This window comes from Desmodus rotundus, chromosome 7, assembly GCF_022682495.2.
Source record: "Desmodus rotundus isolate HL8 chromosome 7, HLdesRot8A.1, whole genome shotgun sequence".
In the NCBI taxonomy this organism is placed as follows: domain Eukaryota; kingdom Metazoa; phylum Chordata; class Mammalia; order Chiroptera; family Phyllostomidae; genus Desmodus; species Desmodus rotundus.
In genome coordinates this window covers 85,185,552-85,202,842 of record NC_071393.1, presented here as the reverse complement: position 1 = coordinate 85,202,842, position 17,291 = coordinate 85,185,552, and the positions used below count along the sequence as shown (strand labels likewise).

Sequence of the window (17,291 nt, the reverse complement as noted above, 5' to 3'; positions counted from 1 at the left end):
CAGGCACTACACATGGTGAAGACTATAAGGAGTGGTGAGGCCTGTAACAGTCAAATGCAACTTGAAAAAATAACAGCAACAACGGTGCCAGGTTAGCCAAACAAAACACCTGCAAGTGCCCCGTTTGGCTCTCAGCTGCCAGCTTGCTCTTCCTGTTGAGGTCTGTAATGTTTGACTTGCTTTTCTTTGGAAATTCTGCTCCAAAATTCATTAGTTTTGGAGCAAAAAAGACCTTGGCCTATCTAATCCAATTTCTCCACTTTACAGGTCGGAATGAGATCACAAAAGGGGTGGGGGGATGTAGGTATAGCTTACCATCGATAAATAAGGTAAGTCTTATCAGTCTATGTAAGTCATTTCAGGAAGGATGATTCCTTGCAGTAAACCATTATCCAAATACAAAGGAATAGGAAGATTTCTTTAACTCTACTGTTTTCTACTATTACAGGGCCTGAGCAAAGTTGAACCTTGTCAAGAACTGCACTGGTATATAGACCAAATAATATTAAATAACTTTCTTCAGCCTAAAAGTTCTTTTGTCCTTTCTTTACATTTTTGTGGGCTCTGAAAGTACCCAGGGCCATGATCTGAGATGCAGAGAGATTGAGGGCCTTTAGGACCACAGAGCTAGTTATTGCAGAGTTCAGACAAGAGGAACCACATCTCAGGCTCTTACTACACCTGCACCTCTACAAAAAGTGAAGACTCTGCTCAAGAGGTAGGATGCAGACTTGGGGATGAGGAGGAGATGGAAATATTAACTTTGGAATAACATCCTATAAGCTTGTAGGGTAAAGAGAGATGAGGGAAATTCCTGAAACAACTGGGGCCAGGAGGTGCCTTAATAGTCTGTCACATCATTCAACAACATTTATTATGTATTCATTACTTGATTGAGCTGACAGTCAAGCAGGGAAGCCAAAGCAACCAACAGTTTCACTAAGCTGTGGCTGGTGTTGCCACAGAGGAAGTGAGGAATCTTGAGAGTGACCTGCAGGAACACCTAACCTGGGGAAAGTGAAGGTCCAGATGAACCCGGAATAGGAGCTAATGGGTCACAGAGGATGGTGAAGGCGAGAGGGGTGTCCTAGTATGAAGGATTTCACACTAGAAGATCCAATATATGTGAACTCTGACCTCAGAGCTGACCTAAAATTTGCTCCTGGCCAAATATCCTTAGAATTTGGGAAGCCAGGTATCTGTGAACATGGAGTAGTTAAAAAATCTCTCCCCATCTGCTTCAGGAATCCATGACTAAGTTGTCCAGAGGGTTTGAGGGTAAAGTAAAATAACCGAGAAACCTTGAGGAAACACAAACTGTCCCTCCTATTTCTCTATACTGCGCAGTCAGTTGTGGGTTTGGGGCCACTCAAAGCACATTAGGACGCTGGTTTCCACGTTGAATTTTCCACCCATTCTAGATAGTACCTCGAATCTCTCTATTCCTGCGGGAAGATACAGTTTTGAGGGGGCATTCCTCTCACCCCTTATTGAACGTGTTGGGGGTCCCAGTCCCTGCCACCTCACCTGGCCTACCTTGAATTTTTTCACCTTAACGCGAACTCTCTCCAGCCCTGGAAGGACAGGGCACCTGCAAGGCCGTGGGCCTGTTCTAGCCGCAGCCAGTAACAGAGGGAGGGAGCAGCGGGACCACAGGGCGGGGCGGGGATCCGCAGGCGGAGGCCAAGGGGAGCCCAGCCCGCTGGGACTGGGGTTGGAGGGGAGGGCCGTCAGGGGGGCTGGGGCGTGGCCTGGGCTTCGCCACCCTGCAGTCCAGAAGGGCCATCCAGTGGCCCTCTGTCAGGCTGCGGGTCTCGGCTGCTCAGCTGCACTGTGGGCGCCCCCTGTCTCGACTCAGGCTTCTGGTCCCCAGCAGTGGGTCTCCGGCTGTCCCAGGCTTGGGCCGCAGCTCCGCCTCCGGCTCTGAGTCTGGGTCCTGGGGCGGGGAAAGAAGGTGAGCGCGCTAGCAGTTAGTACAGCCTCTTCTTTTGCTCCAAGTTTTTGCACGTGAAAAAATGATCTCTTCAAACTGTTGTCCAGATGTCGCAGCAGTAGTGACCGAAGCCACGGATCTGTCAAATCGGTCCTTTCGTGTGTGTGTGTGTGTGTGTGTGTGTGTGTGTGTGTATGTGTTGGGGTCGGGAGCTGTTGGTGAAGGCCTCAGTATTCCTACCTGTGGTCCTGGGAGGAGCCGGTTTCCCGAGACTTTTAGAGACCTGCCATGCTCTTAGGACAGTTTCTGGAGACTCAGAAATCGGACTTCTATGGAACGGGAGTCCATTGAATTGATTCCAATTGATTTCTGTAGCTAGGAAAACCTTCCCAGGGCAGTGAGACAGAGTAGGTGTGACAGATTGGGGGCTGTCGGGGGAGGGGCATCAGACAAAAACTTTCTTCCAGTGCACCTGAAATTGAGCCAGCAATAAAGAATGTGGATACAGGACTTTTATCACCTGTAAAGTTGGACAAGGGGTAGGAAAATAAAAGGGGGAGGGGATGTCTCCACCGATGAAAATCTGGAAAAGGTGAACTAGGAATACTGCCTTCGCGACGCGTGCTTTCTTCTTCCACCCTCATGCATTAGAGCTTCTCTCTCTCTCTCTCTCTCTCTCTCTCTCTCTCTCTCTGTGTGTGTGTGTGTGTGTGTGTATACCTAAATATTTAAGATGTAAAGACAAGGTTGCAGTATAGCGATCTTAACTTTTTCTTCCTGCTTCTCCGGGTTTTATGCTAAATGAGTTCAAGGTCACCTACTGGACACTAAGTCGCCTGTTGGGAATATTTTTACCTGAAGAAAGGGTTTAGAAAGGATTCCTTTTATCACCTTTCCTACCTCCCCTACTTCCTTCCTGGGCCCATCTTACACTGTGCTGTTACTCTCGACCTGGAGAGAAGAATGCAATCACTATTGCCCTGCAAATACTTGTGGTTAATTTGGTGTTGTGACTTGTTCCTTAGCCTTCTTTTAGTTACTTCAATGTTAAAATGCACCAGCCGTATTTCCTGCAAGGAAAGTAAAGAGTTAGAGGAGAAAGGGAAACTGCCCATGAAGTGGTCTAGTAGACAGCTTATTATTTTTTCAAACTGCAAAAATTGGGACTTTGTTGAATTTCAATATTTTCATCTTTGGGGGGGGAAGATGTGTTTAAATTATAGTATCAACAAAACATTAACAAAATAACTGTTAGGCCTCTCCCTGTGTGAAATCTCTGCCCAGTGGAGTGAATGCCTTAGAAATCTGAAGTTCTGGTTAATAGAGGCCAAATGTAATTGAAGTTCATGTAAGTTATAAAATAACTTCATGGAACCTTGATAATAATGGTATTAGGGTAGGAATATTTTAAGGTTTCAAGATTTCTGCATTCAGAAGGCTTTTTGGCTTGAAAATTCACTTATTCATTTTGTTATTTCATAAGTTACAATATGTGACATCTCTTATTAATTCTGTCAGTGCATTGTAAAGGACATCTCTCTGGAGCCTTATTTTGAATGCATAGTTAATTTTTTCACAGTTGGTAATATTTTTAGATTTAGTTCTGCTCCAGACTGAATTGGAGGCAGGGAGAGAAGGTGGGGGTCAGGACTAAAAGAATCTGTGCACTGAGTTCTAGCACCAGATCAGCTTTGAAATCCTGGCAAATTTCCAAATTAATTCTGGGAACCTGGCAAGTCCCTTAATTTATGTATGCCATTTTTGTCTTCAAAATAAGGAGGTTGTTGTTGGTCTTACTCAAAGGACATTCAGATCTCTTGAACTCTTCTATAAAAGGCAAGTCCTTCTTTTTAGAGGTAGGCATCACTGCTCCAGAGAAGTGCCTCTTCTACAGTTTTGCTCTCATTTCCAGAAGAGGTCCTGACGTTCTGGGCACTGCCCCTCCCCCACTTAAGTAAGCAGTGTAGTGCTGTAGTGTTGGAGACTGATGGATCGCTCTCTATTTGCTAGCTCTGATCTTGGTCAAGCTACATATATTCTCCAAGCCTCATATTCAAGTTTAGCATAAAGATAACAATACTGCCTAGGGTTATGAAGATCAAATAAAATGATACACATAAGTAGCCATTAATAATTTAATAAATGGTAGGTTTAAAAAACAAAATTCAGCTAAGTAAATTTCAAGATTTGATTGGTTTTATTAAGAGATTTGTGAGCTCTGGCATGGCTCAGTGCATTGAGTGCCAGCCTGCAAACTGAAATGTCCCTGGTTCGATTCCTAGCCAGGGCATATACCTGGGTTGCTGGCCAGGTCCCCAGTTGGGGGCATGAGAAAGGCAGCCAACTGATGTTTCTCTTTCTCCCTCCCTCCACCCCTGTCTAAGAATAAATAAAATCTGAAAAAAAATATGGGTCATAGTCCCATCTAGACACTCCAAGTGCCCTTAAAAGTTGTATAAAATGGAAGGTCTTTATGGGAGGAAGAATAGGTCAGGGGAGTTATTAACAAAAGAAAAAAAAAGATTATTCTTGGGCAAGGATAACGTTTCTTGGAGGAAGTGTTTTATCATGCAAATTGACTCTTTCTATAAGGTAGGGGAGAAGAGAGGGCCCACACAACAGATTACTTCACTGGTGTTGACCAGAAAATTTCAGACTGATTAAGATTATGTTTCTGGGAGTGTTGAAACTGCAATTAGATGAGGGGTTAAATCTAGGTTGCTATCCTGGGCTTTTCAGCAAGACTGACACCACTTTGGGCCTGTGGTTTTCTCTTTTACAGTAGGAATTGTTTGTGTTCAACAGTGACCTTCCTCCTCTTTTTCTTTAACGAGATGACATTTAACCTGAAAAAAAAGTCAAGTCCTACATATGGGTATTTACAAAAATAAGCAAGTACAGAATGAAGAAGTTGTAATTAATGTAATTAATCGACCTCATGGTTAATTGACTGCATGTTTCCCCTGAGTCAGCAGTGAGTTGTGAGGGCACGGCATACTGATACGATTTTTGGCTGCTTTAGTAGAAATATGAATGCGCTTCTATAGCCAAGGACATTTCTTCTACATCTGTCTTTTGCTTTTTGTGCAGAACTCAGAGCTACATTCAAGATGATCATTTACAAACTGAATCATCTCGGGGATGAAAGGACAAGAGGCAACATTTGGAACCATAGCATATGTATTCATAACTAAGACATTGTTTGACTTCCCCCTCAGCACTTTTGACCTTTCAGTATATGGTAAATTACCTGGCAGCAGAATGCAAAGGAAAAAAGGGCCTGTTCCTGCCCTCTAAGCATTCATAGTACAGTTCAGGTAACAGACAGGAGAGTGATAATTACAGCAGTGATAAGAGCTCTGATAAAAGTAGAAAAAGGAATGTTGGGAGTTGAGAAGTTTTAAATATCAACAAGGGAAGGTTCAAAGTGTCACTGGAAAGGGACCAGGACTGAGGCCAGTCTGCCCCTTCATGGTCTGCAATGTGTAAACCATTTGCTTCGAAGTGTCCTTGGTTAGGGAAAGTAAGACCTTGTGATTTATTGGATGGCTGTAAATTGCTTGGCCTTGTTTAACTGTCTCAGTTTCCCCATTCCATTTGCCAAGGAATTTTCCTAGCTTCTTACTATCCTGCCTCAAAAGAAGTTAAAATTTAATTCCAGTTTTGAAAGTTCTGTTACCGGATCGAACTGGGTCCAATTACTCAGTAGTTGCCAGCCAGAAGACAACTCCGAGAGGATTTTACAAGAAGGAAGAGTACTGTATTGTGAGCTGACAGACAAGATGTGTGTGTGTGTGTGTGTGTGTGTGTGTGAATTCCCCAAAATGGTTTGTCCCAAACAAAGGATCGGATTCATCTTTATTCAGGGGAATTCATGCATAAATACTGAGGTGAGCTTCCTCATCTCATGTATAGGTGTAGACATTCCTGCACATGCTCAGTTAGAAAACATGCAGGCGCTCTCCCTCTTGGGAGCATGCCCTCTCCAGATGCATTACTTTGCCTTTCCCTCTCCTAAGCTCCAAGGTTACTTGTTTTTTGAGCCTCTGCAGCCCAGCTGGCTCACTTCTACTACCTCTGTAACTTTCTAAATAAACTTTCTCTTATAACTGGAAAACAAAAAAAAAGAAAACATGCCTATACACATATCACATGGTTAGCTATAGCCAATCAATAATTTCTCTACTTTGCTTCTGCCTTTTCTTTATAAAGTCTCTCCTTGGGCTCATCCTGTGGGTGGAGCACTCCTAACCTCTTCCAGTTTGGCGCTGCCTGATTCAAATCTGCTTTTGCTCAAATAAACTCTTATTTTTTAATAGTTCATTCCCACATTCTTGCATTATAAAGTTTAATGGATGGATAATTTCAAGAATATCAAAATTAAAAGATTCTGTTTATGGAGACCTGGTTAGAGACTGAGCTACCTTAAACATTTTTAACTGTGGCTATAAATTACCAGCTGAATACTGCAGTAATTAAAGTTCTCTTTGAGAAGCCCTTCTCGATCCTCTGCCCAGACAGGGTTAAGTACAGACTCCCATGTGTGTTCCATAGACCTTGTGGGAATCAAGCCCTTCTCACTGTGTGGTGACAGCAGTTCTCTGGTCTGTCAGCATTGTGGACCAGGAACTGGGGCCTTCCTGTCAATCTCAAGGGTTGACCAGAGTCAGGCACATAGTAGGTGCTTTGTAAATACTTGTTCAGCAAATTAACCACTACTTTTGAAACTACTGTTAAAACATAATTCATCTATTATTTTCTGTAAAACATTTTATAATTTTCTCCTGTTTTAAATGTAAAAAACTGTGCTAATTTTAGATACTTGCTTTGGAAAATACAGTGTATTCACCTGTAATCATTATTTGGAGATTGAACATAAAAATAAATTTTAATAGCATGATATATGCATTTTTTAGTTAAGAGAAACAGTGACTATGATTAATACCTCATCTTGTGACGTGGGCACACAGACACTTATATCTCCTCTTCGTGAGGCACTGGGAGATGAGCATTTGAAACATCTTTTTCTGTGCATTTTGATTTCTTATTGAACAATAAATACAGAAAGCAACAGCTTTCTCTTATGTTCCTTTTTGTGTGTGTGATATCACAGATATAAACCAAGTCAGAGCAACTCCCTTGAATAGCTAATGCCTGTCTCCTGAAGAAGGAGAAAATTATTTTCTGCCCTCCGTGTTCATGTGTACAGAACATGTGTTCTGAGTAGCTATTTTCACTGCCTCTTTTTCCAGGTGAAGTGCAACATAAACTATTTTAATTAATATTGTGTCACCAAAAGGGATTGAAATAGCCAATTGAATTCTACCAAGATAGAGTCTTTTGATGAAAACATATCTTTATTGATTGGGGATGAAGAAAATCATTCCTAAAATGAAATCCAGAGAAAAATCATATCCCTCAGAGAAAATTTCTGAGTGGCAGGCTGAGATTAACATCATAAAATTGAATTTGTGCTTCGAGCCTTTGATGTAATCAGCAGCTGGGAGATGGTGTTGCCCTGGCTGTGCTCCCTCTGATTGTGGTGAATTATTGTGTGGAATGAAATAAGTGTTTCTGGTGTCCCTCCTCCAAGAAATACAAACAAGGCATTACTAGGTAGTTTCTTGCTAGTTAAAATGGCTTGGATCAATTCTAGCCCTTTCAGGCTCACATATACCCATGAACTATGGGAGCTGGGCATTTATTTATGCCCCAGGGACAGGATATCTTGATGTCACTGGATAGTGACTTCTTCGGTCGGTAGAAACAGAGCAGAGCAGAGACAAGAAGGGTCCCCCTTGCCAGGGACTTTTTACTCTTTAGAAGAAGCGGAGACCAGGACGTATCAGAAAATGCTACACTTGCCTGGTTACTGTTGGCCTGTAGGTCCAGTCAAGCGCTTCCCTGCCACCCTCGGCTACCTCTGTGATATTCACTGCACTGAAATCATTGCAGCGTGGAAATCTCACTTTGTACTTGGAATCGTGTTCCGTGGCACCAATGTTACTATGGGCTTTTTTGTTGTTTTGTATTAAGTCCCGATGCTTTGAAAACACTCTTGCCCATGCATGCACTTCAACACATGTAATGAATAGGTTTTGTAGATTAAGTACAGAAAATCTATTTATTCTTTACCCTCAGAGTAAAGAGTGATTTGGCGTCTTCACCACCACTGTGTTTGAACCTCAGTTGTTTTTGTATTGTTTTTAAAAATAGGTGGACTGGCTTGTCTGTAAACAAGAACTGTAAACTATGAACAGGTAGTGGTGTCATTATTGTCTACTCCCACTCTCGGGCCCTTTGAGAACAGGGATGGTTCTGGTTCAGGCAGATCCAGGATGTTATCCAAGCCAAGGGATTTAGATTTACCAAGCAGCCTTTCCTAATCACACTGACGATGGGTGTACAGGTTCAATGAGATAATGTATGGGAAAGTTCCCAGCACAACATCTGGAATGCCCATGATTTTAGTTAGCATTCAGTAAAACACTTGTTGAACTGAATTTATAACAGTATGACTTAAGACTAGGAAAAGGGGAAAGGGCAATTAAGGCAGAAGGTTGGGGGTGTGTTCTGGGATAGGGAAAGTGGGAGGAGCTGGGACCAGGATAAAGGCTATAAAACAGTGAGGTAGGGGATATCAAAAGGTGATAGGACTTGCCTTTGATCATGACAGATAATCCACAAAAATGAGAAAAATGGCTGTAGCGGCTTACCTCTTGTGTCTTGAGTTAATGTTTGAATGGGCTGGAGGTCCCAGAATATTTTTTTAAAAATTGAATATCCCAGTAAAGCTAAATTTCCATTGGATTGTGACCCTCAAGTCCTATCTCTCGTCTACAACTCTTTCTAAACTACCGCGGTATCCTGCATCTATAGCCTTCTTGATATGAATCTGTTTTGACCAAGCTTTGGCTAAGATTCTGAGTGTGAAAGGGTAGGTTTAAAGGCTTCCTTGCCAGAGGTGTCCCTGTTTTGTGGACAGTCATAAAATACTAGAATCACATATATTAGGGTGGCTTCTCCAAATAGGGCTGTCTACATAAGTCCATTCTCCTGCATGCGGGAGTGCCTTCCATGTTTATTCTGGGGGGAAAGGGGAATTGGCATAAAGGCAGTGCCAAGGAAGGAGACAATGGCCCATGGAAAAACACAGAGTATTTCTAAGAGAGAAGCCTGGGCGTAAGGGAGTCCACATTGCCGACATGGGGAATGCAGTGACCTTTGCTCTTGTGCATTGGGAATACTCCTCCCAGCCTACTTTGCATCAGTTATTGACATATATATGACTTGACATACAGGGTATGAATTCCTAGAAGTTAGAAATCTGTGTCTTTTCATCTTTCACTTACTAGTGCTTTTAATAATAACCTGTCAAATGAATAAATAAATATATTCTTTTCACAGGGAGCCTATAATGTGGATAGAAAGGAGATTTATTACACAAAAGAAGTAGGGAACAGAATTTAGTGTATGACCAGTTGTGTGATTCAGACTACAGTTTAAGTGTATGTTTCAAGAATTGACATATGCACGAAGCCGTACATTCTGACTAGACAGAGACAGAATTTGTCGAATGGTACATTAGATTACTAGGGCTGCCATAACAAAGGGTCACAAGCTGAGTTAGCTTCAGTGACAGAAATATTGGACTAAGGGTCACCCTAATCCAGTCTGACCTCATCTGCATCAAATTAGTTATATCTACAATGACCCTATTTCCAAATAAAGTCACATTTTGAGGTTCTGGTGTTTAGGACTTCAACATTGGAATTTTGGAGTGGGCTCAATTCAACCCATAACATTTGGGAAGCTGGTAGATTTTGTTCTATTTTACCAGTTTGGTACCTATGTAGTTCTATCTTCATCTCCCCTGCTTAATTCACTAGTATATGGAATCTACTGTAAATTATGAATAATAAAATGAAGGATTATAAGTGACAATGATTCCACTTATTGTACTACTCTTTACTTAGCAGGATTTATACACAGATTTTGAGATTAAAAACACCCTGCCAATAATAGCAGCTAACATTTATTGAATGCTTAATATCTAAAGATTTATCTGGATTATCCCACTTTCATCACATCAACCCTATTAGATTGATAGTTATTTATTCACGTTTTATTGATAAGTAGTCCAGAATGCAGTTCTAAAGTAATCTCCCCAAGGACATAGAGTTGTAGAGGTGGTGGGCATTCCAACCAGGCTGATGACCTCCAGGACCTCACCACTCAGTCTTATTCCAGCCAAATAAGGTAGATGCCATTCCCACTTCATGGATGAGTAGAATAAAGTTTAAAATAACTGGAAACTTTCTGGGTCGCAAAACCAACAAGTGTATATTGTTATCATCCTGGGGAAAGGCTTCCCATGTTTAAGTGCTGACTCTACCTGTGTTCCCTCCCAAACGCTCTTGAATTTACTTTACGTGGCTCTGATCACCTGTGTGGTGACTCAGGATGTGCCTGTCACCTTAGACACTGCTGAACTCCTTGAAGTTTATGACTGTCCTTGTCTTTCAGGTCCACATCCCTAAAATTTGCAAAGGCTCTGGCTCATACTAGATAATAAATGTTTGTTAATTAAATGCATAAAAGTAAAGGCAAAGGGGCCAAGGAAAAGGGAGACCAGTGGAAGATACAAGAAGTAGGGTTAATAAAAGGAGTAACTGAGGTGGCAGAAGATGAAATTGGGGGTAAAGGTAAAAATGTTACTATAGAAGATTAGTGTGGCTATCTTAGAAAGATATGCTAAAAATAAGAAAAACATGCAAAAGTTGAAGTGATGAAAGCATGTTCGCTCATATCTAAATGCCAGATTTTCTTGGTTAATCAGAAGGAAGAATGATCAACTAAGAGTGTTTGGGTGCAAGGAATTATCTGGGTTGGGGTGAGGTTTTGAAAAGGTAGAGGAAAAGAATTCACTATCGGAATGGTTTAGGGACATGTTTCCCAATGTGATTTTAGGTAGTACACAGCAAACATTTATCACAAGTAAAATAAGCATGTATGTAAGTAGTTATTTTAATTTGTATTTTGAAAAAAATCTAAGAAGCACATGATATTCCTTGGTTTTATGGATGTTAATGATTGAAATAATTCTAAGGAGACTCTTAGATAGCTTAATTTATTCTTAAATACAATGTTAATTTAATATTTAATGTGAGTTAATTTAAAGTAATATATTAGGCAAATAGTTTTGCAGATTATACTTAGATAAAGCAAAAAAATATCACTCAAGATTGAAAATAGGTTTACAGAATTTACATGAGTGTTTTGCCTGGCAGCAGAAATACTGGGTTAAAACTAATCATAAAATGACTCATTGTAAATACTTTGAGGTCAGGGACTGTGTTTTCATTGTCATGTTCTCTGCAGCCCAACCCGCCTCCTTCAATGCATTTGGTTCTCAGTAAATATTTGTTAGATTTATTTAAGGATGGACTTATAATAGTGGTATTTCTGTTCATGTTAATTATCTCTAAGTTAAAAGATTTTGTAAAATTCAGCATGGTTAATGTAAACTAGAAGAAAAAGATTTACTTCTTGAAGCCTACACCTAAGGTTTTAGAAATGTGCTGGAGACCTGTGAAGTAGTTCACTGATTGGATAATAAACAAAGGAGCCACCCAGACAAGAGCTGTCCTTCTCTTATTTCTTTAACCACCCTAGTGCTATCTCTTTGACTGCAGATGAAACACACTTGGTATTAATCTAGCTATGTGATCTGTTGCACTACAGCTTAGTGAGCAAGGAGGTGAAATTTGAAGGTGATTCAGTACATGGAGAAAATCTTTCTCATAAGGCTGGGAAAGCTGAGAACTGTGATGGAAACTTCATCTGTACAGTGAAAAGGACTGTAATTTCTTGGCTGTTTTGTTTTATACACGGTCCAGATCATGGGTGTTTAAAGTTCAGAGATTAATTTGCATATCTGTTTAATTCTTCCCTTGATTTCTGGGTTATTTTACCTGCCAATGTGTCTCCTACCTAAAATATATTACTTTCTAGAGATTCTTAAGTGCCAGTTAATCAAATGACTCAATGACATTTTTGGAGGAGTGTGGGTTTGATACGGGTTAGGGGTTAACTCTGGAAGAGTCACGCTCCACTGGGCAAGCCAGGTGGAATTTTATGTGCCTTGAATAGCCTCTGACTTTGTAGAAACCATAGGGCTTTTTGTTTTGGGTTTTTTTAGGGGGTTTTTTTTGGTTGTTGTTTGTTTTACTTTTTCTAAGGAGTGATCTGATTACAACCTGTTGATACGTTCTTTTGCTTCTGGAGCAACTGCAAACAGACAGCTTTTGGGGAATAGAGATCCCTTTTTCTGGGACCACACCCAGCTGTGTGTTGTGCACGAAACCCTGAGGCTACGTGCTTCATAATCCCATGTGGTTAATGTAGCCCTTACTGTGACCTACCCTGACACCCAGGTACTTTCTCTCCAGCCTACCTCTCTACTCCTGTTCCTTCAGAAAGCCCTTTGTCCTCTCCCAATCTATTGCCACTTAGACTAGCTAGCTCTGTGACATCATCCAAACTCTTATCTCCAGTCTCCCTATTTGTTTTTTCTACTTTATTAAGGAATAATTTACATGATATAAACTACACCCATTTAAAGTGTTTTAACACTCCAAGCTTTTTTCACCTAAATTCTAAATTTAAAAACAAAACGCTCTCTCATCTCTAGATAACCAAGTTATCTTATGTGAAGGAAAGAACATGAAGTGATTTATCTGTGTCCTTCACAGCAACCAGGTATGAGTATTAAAGAAGTAAGTGGGATTTCTCTCTACTTAGGAGATGGATTCAGGGAGGTCACACACTTTAAGAAGCAGAGCTGAGATTTAGATCCAGATCTGTTTTTATTTCAAAGCTTATATTATTAACTACTAGGCTACTTTTACTTTTTTTATTTTTTATTTTTTTTTATTTTTATTTTTATTGTTATTCAATTCCAGTTGTGTGCCTTTTCTCCCCATGCCTCCACCCCACCCCAGCTGAAACCACCTCCCTCCCCCCACCTCCACCCTCCTCCTTGATTTTGTCCAAATTTCCTTTATAGTAGTTTCTATAATCCCCTCTCCTCACTGTCCCCTCCCCACTCCCCCCTGACCATTGTTAGACTGTTCTTAACTTCAATGTCTCTGGTTATATTTTGTTTGCTTTTTTCTTCTGTTGATTATGTTCCAGTTAAAAGGTGAGATCATATGGTATTTGTCCCTCACCGCCTGGCTTATTTCACTTAGCATAATGCTCTCCAGTTCCATCCATGTTGTTGCAAAGGGTGTAAGCTCCTTTCTCTCTGCTGGGTAGAATTCCATTGTGTAAATGTACCATAGTTTTTGGATGCACTCATTTGCTGATGGGCACTTAGGTTGCTTCCAGTACTTGGCTATTGTAAATTGTGCTGCTATGAACATTGGGGTGCATAGGTTCTTTTGGATTGGTGTTTCAGGGTTCTCAGGGTATAATCGCAGCAGCAGAATTGCTGGGTCAAAGGATAGTTCCATTTGTAGTTTTCTGAGGTAATTCCATACTGTTTTCCACAGTGGCCTCACCAGTCTGCATTCCCACCAACAGTGCACTAGGGTTCCCTTTTCTCTGCAGCCTCTCCAACATTTGTTTGTTGATTTGTTAATATGTTTATAACATATTTGTTTATGTTATTTGTTTATGTTTAAAAAATATTTTATTTACTTATTTTTAGAGAGGGGGGAGGGAGGGAGAAAGAGAGAGAGAGAGAGAGAGAGACATTTACTGGTTGCCTCTCAAACACATGAACCTGCAACCCAGGCATGTGCCCTGACTAGGAATCAAACCAGTGACCTTCACTTTGAGGGCCACTGACCAACAAACTGAGCCACACCAAACAGGACTACTTTTACTTTCCTCACAGGTGTTACTTAGTTCAAGAAGCTATTGTTATGCATGGCAACTGAGGTCTTACTGCATTGTATTTTTTGTTTGGCCATCTTCAGTCTAGATGTTTGAAGTTTGTCTCTGTCTTTGATGCTGGTGAGGCAGAGAATCAGTGCCTGGGCATGTCCCTGAGAAAGCTATTTATGACAAGGTAAACAACGTCAATGTCCAGTAGACAAGCCACAAAACCACATTTGCATCATACTTGTTATTCTGTTAGCCTCACCTAAGTCAGAGAAATAAAAACAAATTGACACAGGGAAGAAGGTAAAAAGGAGAATAGGGACTGTAATGAATAGTGTGCTGTCTTCTCTGCTACTTGCCAGGTGTTATATTTATGGAGAAAGGACTAGAAAGTGTTAGCCCAGTTTTAAAGGTAGTGGAGGCTATACTGGAGCCTGAATGCTTAAGAAGTTTTATTGTTGTTGTTTTGCTTGATTTTTTTTTGTATATTTTATTTAAAAATTTTTTGGAATTACCAAAGAATTAACAAATAATTTTGCTTACCAGATAGCTAGGACTTTCTGGTGGAGAAGTCCGGCTTTACTTTGTCATGATGTACAGGTGAGCGTTCTGGACGGGTTATTACAGACAACCTCGTTCTGGTTCTTGCTCAGCCACTCTTTTCCGGGGTTATGTGGTCACGTGACCAACTTTCCCAGGACTTCATTCCCTCATATGTAAAGGAGAAGAAGGGGTGATAATGATCTCCAAGTCTCTCTTTTGTCTGTAGCCTAGGGTTGCTAGTGGCTCTAGGATACCTATAGGGTACTCACTTCAATTTGGATTTCAGATGAACAATAATTTTTTTATGAACATGTCCCATACAGTAGACCATATTTTTTGTGTGTGTATATACGCATGCCCCAACTATTTCTTAGGACATATTTATACTGAAAAGTTCTTTGCTAAATCTTGAAGTGTGATTACATCACCAGGAGACATATTTCTTAGTTGCCAGAATGGTTTTTCCAACTTTGTTATGGTTTGGACTCTATAGCTTTAAATTATTTCCTAGACAAGTTTTACTTTAGTGTTTTCCATTCTTGTTCACATCAAAACTTAAGTGCAGAAAATGACTATCTTTGTGCACACACTGGGTTGAGGGTGTCAATTTCTCTCACCCTTTGCATCAACCACTCCCGATCCAGTGTGTGCCATGGCATACGGCTGGGAACCTCTGCTTCATTTGATTTATATCATAGTTGACCACTGCCTATAGAAAGGGAATGTGGAGAATTCCATTGTTGAAATTCTGTTTCAGTGAAAATGAAAACAGTTGAGTTATTCTGCAGATTTCACGTCAAGAAGGACTTCCTTCACTCTGCAAACTATTAATACATCATCTGATGTAGATCTTTATATGGAACATGTAGCTGCCGCTACTACTGTGAAAATCAATGCTAAAATGGGGGAAATCATAATGATTGCATTGAATGTGGCTTTGTCTAGAAAGGAGAACTATTCACACACTCAATGTATTTTGAATGACTAAAAACCATTCAAATACCAATTGGCAAGTAAGAGTAGGAAACCTCTCTTACTTAGAATCAAAATGTGGAAGTCAGAAAATTGAATGTTTGAGTTTATCAACCACAATAGAGAGTCTAAGCATTGTGGCACAAATGCAGTTTTGGTCTTGTTTTATATGTACCTTAATTTCAATCTATATTTAAATAGTAATATTAAAATAATGTTTAAGTTTACTATATGCTTTTCTTTTATAGATAGGTATAAGTTGAATTTGCCTTTATATAAATTAATTGATCAAAATCAACTTTATCATACACATTAATAATTACTAGATCTAAAATAATGTTTTTTCTTAAAATTATTTTTAATGTACTATTAAGAAATAAGAAAATAAAAAATATATATGAAAAGGGTTTTTGAGAGACTATATATTATTGAAGAAGGGGATAAAAATCAAATGGATGGGAAAGTTGACGAAACACCAGATACTCTCATAGGTCACAGCACACTCTTACCTGTGTTCCCATAGCACTCACTCAGGTCCAGAGCGGGGCAGCATTGTACTGCGCTGTTACATGGTGGTAAAGCCACTGTGGGAAAATTGGTGTGGGGGGGAATATAAACACACACACACATGTACATATATACATATATGCGTGTGTGTATATATATATAAACACATATTTATGTTGAAAAAACTCTTTTATGATTTTTAAGCTCTGTATTCCAAAAGGGAAGGAGTTGATTAAGAGTATGGACTTTAAGTCAGGTTAGAATTAAATGCGAGTCACCTAAGCCCTTTGAGCTTCAGTTTTCTCATCAGTGACGTGAGAATAACAACACCTACTGCAGGGCATTGCGAGGGTGAAGTGGGAACATGCGTGTAATGCAGAACACACAGTGATGTTCAGTAAATCACTAATATTAATTTAAGCTCCCATATACAATACGCAGTTGTATACTAGTGAGTGATGTGTTTACATAGGCAATCTGCTTGCAGACCGTGAGCATCTTGAAGGCCGTTCATCCTCTCACCCTGAGTCCACTGTGATAGTGGACAGGCTGGGGTCGAAAGTTTGTGAGAATCACTGAAGAGTATAGTTTGTGCATGTGTGTGTTTATGTAACTAATAGCTAACTGATTATATGGTGAAATACTGATTACATAAATTACAAAATGCAATTTGTCAAAATCTAAAGTGTTGTACTTGGTACTGTGACTTGGTACTATGACTAGATCCACATGAGGAATATTCGACTTTTATAATATACTCTGTAACTTTTTTCTGATCTGCGAAAGTTTTAAAATTTCCATTTCCCTGCACCAATGGAAGTGTTTATTTTAAATTGCCTTTAAGTAGACTAGAATTAGAAATCATTTAAGGGCCCGTAAGCATGTACAGAGCATTATACTATGTATTACATATATGTACATATATACACATATATATTTCCAAATTCTTGTTTAATTTTTAAAGTATTTTTAAAGATTTTATTTATTTTTTAGAGAGATGGGAAGAGAGGGAGAAAGAGAAAGAGAGAAACACTGATGTGAGACAGAAACATCAATCGGTTGCCTCTCATACACGCCCTGACCAGGGACTGAACCCTCAACCCAGGCGTGTGACCAGGAATCGAGCCATCGACGTTTTGCTTTGCAGGACATTGCCCAAGTAACTGAGCCACACTGGTCAGGGCCGTATTCTTGTTTTAGACACAGCAAAATATTATTCAGGTGCTCACATTAATATACAATAACTGCCGTGCCTGGGTAGCTCAGTTGGAGCGTTGTTTTGATACTCCAAGTTTGTGGGTTTGATCCCAGGTGAGGGCACATACAAGAACCAACCAGTAAGTGTATAAATAGATGGAACAGCAAATCAACATTTCTCTCTCTTTCTCTGAAATCAATATTAAAAAGTGTATTAGGTTACAATAATCATAAATTGAGGGCTACGGTA

General features: G+C 40.1%; 1 protein-coding gene across 2 annotated transcripts in view; it reads left to right on the top strand.

The window, feature by feature from the left end:
- Nucleotides 1-1,748: 1,748 nt before the first annotated feature.
- WDR72 (WD repeat domain 72) overlaps nucleotides 1,749-17,291 on the top strand; it is a 211,183-nt gene continuing 195,640 nt past the window's right edge. Inside the window, exon 1 of one of the 2 annotated variants that reach the window (XM_024567916.3) lies at nucleotides 1,749-1,954. The gene's annotated coding sequence lies outside the window, so the exon portion shown is untranslated. The remainder of the gene's footprint in view (nucleotides 1,955-17,291) is intronic. The other variant, XM_024567915.3, reaches the window with a different exon arrangement.